Genomic DNA, 5,055 nt, shown 5'->3' on the forward strand with positions numbered 1-5,055 from the left:
CATTCCACCGTCCTCTGCTGAATTATTACACCTTCTGTGAACATACACTCACTGTCCCCTAAGGTTCTTAGCTAGTCTTTCAAGTTGATGTTGTCAGTTTTATCTCATAGATAATTCTCACAAGAGGAAAATGCTCTAGACACAGCTCTCTTCCTAATTAAGCTAAACTGTTGTTCAGTTTTAAGAAGACTACCAGAGAAAGCTTTGATTTAAGGCTAAAAGGTGATCTCAGGGCAATGGTTTCGATGGTACATCTAGCCTCCAGTCTAGAGTCCATGAGAATTTTCCATTCTGTTCAGTATTCTCCCTCACTGATAAAAACGCTTAATAATGGTAAGCCGGCCACATCCATTCCTGCTGGGCTCATGACCCAGGAGGCAGTTGCTCTTGGAGGCAATGAACCACACATGCCGTAGCCTCCTCCTATTGGTCCGGGTGACTAGATGTCTGCTTGCATACTGACTTGTAAGACCCCAGGCACTACCCAGTGAAGTAGGAGGTAGGACAGAAGCCCTAAGCATGTTATTAGGCCAATTAACTGGGATGTCCCATGAAAATGTGACCCTAAACCGCCAAACCAAGAAACCAAATTCTACGAGGTGTGTAGTTTTACACAAGTCGCCTCAATCGCGGCTCTCTTTGGTCATTCTTGTAATTATATGTATAACAATTTTTGCAGGCTCAACCGCAGGGCTGCTTTTGTTTGTTTGCCACGATCCGAGCAAGGAAGGAATCTCCTTGCTTCAAGCTTGTAAATTCCATCCGATGCAAAATGCCAGCCCTCAACTATGACAGCAGAATGCACCGCACTTCGAACAATTTTATTCGGCATTTATAGGCACCCTAGAAATCTGGTGAGGAGTTACAGATCGGAAGTAGAATGGTGCACAGTGTTATTGCTATTAGCTGCTATCCAGTTGGCCACAACTCAAAGCAATCCAGGTACACCAAAGCAAAGCAAAACGCTGACCGGTCATCAGCCTGAATGAGGGCATTGTGGCCATCGGAGATTTTAAGTAGCTTCCAGCCTGCGGGTGTTTGCGTTCTAGCACAATATCAGACAAGATTCCATTGAGATCCACACAGTTTTTGTAGCCTAATGTTTGTCCTAGTCGGGAAGCTCTGCTGAAACCTATCCACCTGTAAATATTTGAAAAACCAGTGGTGTTGCTTCCAGTATCAGCGCAACATGTAAGTCACGATAGGACACACGTCAGGGGAGTATAATACAATCTCCAAACCCACTGCCCCTGGGTTGACTCTGACCCACAGGGCCTGGATAGAAGAGCAGAGCCGCTCTCTAGGGCTTCCCAGACTGTCAGTCTTTACGGGAGCAGAAAGTCCCATCTTTCGGGATATGATAGTAAAAATCGGTTTGCCTATTATCTTATTAATACTTTTGTGTATTTTCTTACTAATCTTCCTAGTAGTTCCTTAAAATTAAGGAGCAGATGAATTGTATAGTTCTACCCTGGTTATTTATTTATTTTCACATTGATCATCTCTGAATCAGGATGCACTGTGTAATGGCTGTTGCCTGGAGCTACTGTCACCCAGGCAGCTGTCACAACACAGTTGTCATTGCCGGCTCATGGGCAAACTTGGTTGTTACTTCTGGTATCTCCACAGTATTTTCATCAAAGCATGACATGGAAGAAAACCCGGAAGGCGACAGTGAAGACTTCTCTTAAGAAGCATGCATCTTTTGAAAATGATGGCAGCAACATATGTACAAATGCGTTTGATACAATTGATGTATGGATTGTTATATGAGCTGAGCTGTAAGTGCCCCCAATAAAATGATTTATTAATAAAAGAGAGAAAGAAAGAAAGAACCCTCAATGTTCTTATTAGCAAGAATTTGTCTCGTGTAGTTTGGACATGTTATCAGTCGAGACCGGTTCCAGGAAAAGGACATCATGCATGTTATCAGTTGAGACCGGTTCCAGGAAAAGGACATCATGCTTGATGAAGTAGAGCAGTGCTTCTCAACCTTCCTAATGACGTGACCCTTTAGTACAGTTCCTCATATTGTGATGACCCCCAGCCATAAAATTATTTTCATTGCTATTTCATCACTGTCATTTTGATACTGTTATGATCCCTGTGAAAGGGTTGTTTGATCCCCAAAGGGGTCACGATCCACAGGTTGAGAACCGCTGAAGTAGAGGGTCAGTGAAAAACGAAGACCCCCTGATGAGATAGGCTGCCCCAGAGGCTGCAATCGTGGACTCACATGTAAGACTTGTGAAGGTATCATGGGCCCGGCCAATGGCTTGTTCTGGTGTACATACAGTGACTATGAGCCAGAGCCCAGCTGGTGGCTTCTAATACCTGTACTGCCCGTGATGGCACAGCGATCCATACCGGTGTGGAAGAAGGGGCCGTCAATGCCCCTGAACCATAAAACATTCAGCAGAGTCACATTGTGTGAAATTATAAAAATACACTGTTAGGTATTTTGCTTAGATTTTTATTTTAACAATGGAATACAGTGATATGACAAAAATCTGCCTAAAGTGATTTAAAAGAACACTTTCACTAAGTATGAAACAAATTCTACGCTATAAAATACGTATTGTGTTTTATTGGCAGTGTTCTTATTTTTTCCTATTAGTATATGAAAGATTGAGTATTATAATAAGTGGAATATTAGATTCAATGAAATATGGCCTTATTTCTGGTTTGTTGAAGAAAATGGGCCTGAAAGATCTTAAGTCCTTGGTCAAGGTCAGACAACGATAAATGGCAGGATTTTGTTGCGGTCGTAGATTGTATTGCCATCAAGTTGATTCCAACTCACAGGGACTCTGTATGGCAGAGAACTGCCCTGGGGGGCTCCACTATTTACAATCTTATTCCCCCATAATTGAAATGTCTTTATTCACATTCATTTATTCTTTTCTTTAGGGAAACAATTTTGTTTGTTGTCGGGGACCAAGAAACCATAAGGAAACGCTCTCTACAAGCGGAGATGAACTACAAAATGGGGGTGAAGCGGGAGTGGGCACAGGAATCCACAGGACACTGACTGGCAGGAGCTCCAGCTGTGCATTCCAGCTCGGGAACCAGACAGAGATAGTCATTCTTTCACCAAGGCTACAAAGGAATGACAAGGGCGCTCCATCACCAGTGCCTCTGGGGCAGGCTGAGGAAGAGGGTGCTTTCAGCTGGTGTGTGAGGCCACACAGGGTTTGGCGAGGTCCCACCCACGTGCACCCCAAGTGCCAGGGGGCTGGCCCGGGCTCCCTAGGTCTGAGATTCCTCTTGATTCTCATAGATAAGTTTGTCTGTGGAATACAGTTGACTGATGTGAAACTGTTGATGAATTATTCTCAGGACTCTTAGCTTTAAGGCTTGCATTTCTACAGGATCCTTTACAAATTTGTTTTCTCTGAAGGCACCTCTTATTCTTCTGATAACAGACACTCTGAACTGTAGGCGCTGAAATGCTTGCCCTCTCTCAGCACCCGGTAAAGAGCTAACACTTGTGCCTCATTGCATTATGCTTTAAATGAAAGTTTACATGGCAAATTGGGTTTTCATATCAACCATTCGTGTACAAATTGTTCTGTGACATGGGTTACTCACCTGTAAGGTGTGTCTTTCTCCAGGCCTGCTTTCTCCATGCCCATCTCTCGAGGTTCCCTCTTGCTCTTGCTTTGGAGCAAATGGTCCCCCCTTGGTCTGGTGGAGTGGATTCTCTAAGGAGTGCATTCCTCATGGAGTTCGCATTTATGTCATAGGTCAATCCATTATTCAGCTGAAGGGTGATCTCCGAGAGTGGTTTCAGTGCGAGTTTCCAAGGGTGTCTTAGCATGGCACTGTCATGGGTTCTTGCAGTCTCCAACACACCAATAAGTGTGCTATTTGTTTTTAATGCATTTGAATTTTGCGTTGCAATTTTCTTCCATTCTCATCAGCACCTGCTATGGTTCTATGGGGCAGAGTGGTGATTAATGGAGGTAGGGACCATATGTGTCTTCTGGTTTCAAGGTGCAGAGTCTGTGGTTCATGTAGACCACTGCTTCCCAAAGTGATTGGGACTGCCGGCTGGGGGCCCTAGAGTGATGGGAAAGGAATGGGATGAGAATGTGGGTGTCCTACATGTTATGCTGAAGTACAGTGCAAACATTTAAATTGCCGAGACGTGTTGAGTACCTTTTCTTTCTGAAAGGGGGAGGGTAAGCCAACTAAGTTTGTGAACATAAATTTATCAAATAATACTTTTGTATTTGTGAAATTAAGAAATGATTCTTTGTTTCTATTTTACCCATTCTTTTAATTTTTTAAAATTTATGGAGAACATTTTATTTCTTTCCTTTTCTTTTTTATATTATTTTATTGGGGGCTCTTACAACTCTTATCACAACCCATAGATCCGTCCATTGTGTCCAGCACATTTGTACATATGTTGCCATCAACATTTCCAAAACATTTTCTTTCTGCTTGAGTCCTTGGTATCATCTGCTCTTTTTCCCCTCCCTCCCCAGCCCTCCCATCCTTGTAAATCCTTGATAAATTATAAATTATTATTATTTTCATATCTTACACCATCCGCTGTTTCCCTTCACCCACGTTTCTGTTTTTCATCCTCTGGGGGTGAGGTGGGGGTGAGGTGTGATCAGTTTCCCCTTTCTCCCCCTTCTCCCCCCACCTTCCTCCTACTCTCATGGTTTCGCATTGCCATTATGGTTCCTGAGGGGGTTCTCTGTTCTGGATTCCATGTGTCGAGAGCGCTTATCTGTACCAGTGTACATGCTCCAGTCTAGCTGGATTTGTAAGGTAGAAATGGGATCATTATCGTGGGGGAAGGAAGCATTAAGGAACTAGAGCAGCCACTCTCAACCTGAGAGTCTAATGACCTTCACAGGGATTGCCTGATTCATAACAGTAGCAAAATGATAATGATGAAGTAGCAATGAAATAATTTTATGGTTGGGGGGTCACCACCACATGAGGAACTATATTAAAGGGTCACAGCATTAGGAAGGTTGAGAACCACTGAACTAGAGGAAGGTTGTGTGTTTCGTCGGTGCTATACTGCACCCTGGC

At 43.5% G+C, this 5,055-nt stretch overlaps 1 pseudogene; it reads right to left on the reverse strand.

The window, feature by feature from the left end:
* Positions 1-3,249: 3,249 nt before the first annotated feature.
* LOC142445979 (LYR motif-containing protein 4 pseudogene) lies at positions 3,250-3,717 on the reverse strand (annotated as a pseudogene).
* Positions 3,718-5,055: the final 1,338 nt, after the last annotated feature.

This window comes from Tenrec ecaudatus, chromosome 4, assembly GCF_050624435.1.
Source record: "Tenrec ecaudatus isolate mTenEca1 chromosome 4, mTenEca1.hap1, whole genome shotgun sequence".
Lineage (NCBI taxonomy): Eukaryota > Metazoa > Chordata > Mammalia > Afrosoricida > Tenrecidae > Tenrec > Tenrec ecaudatus.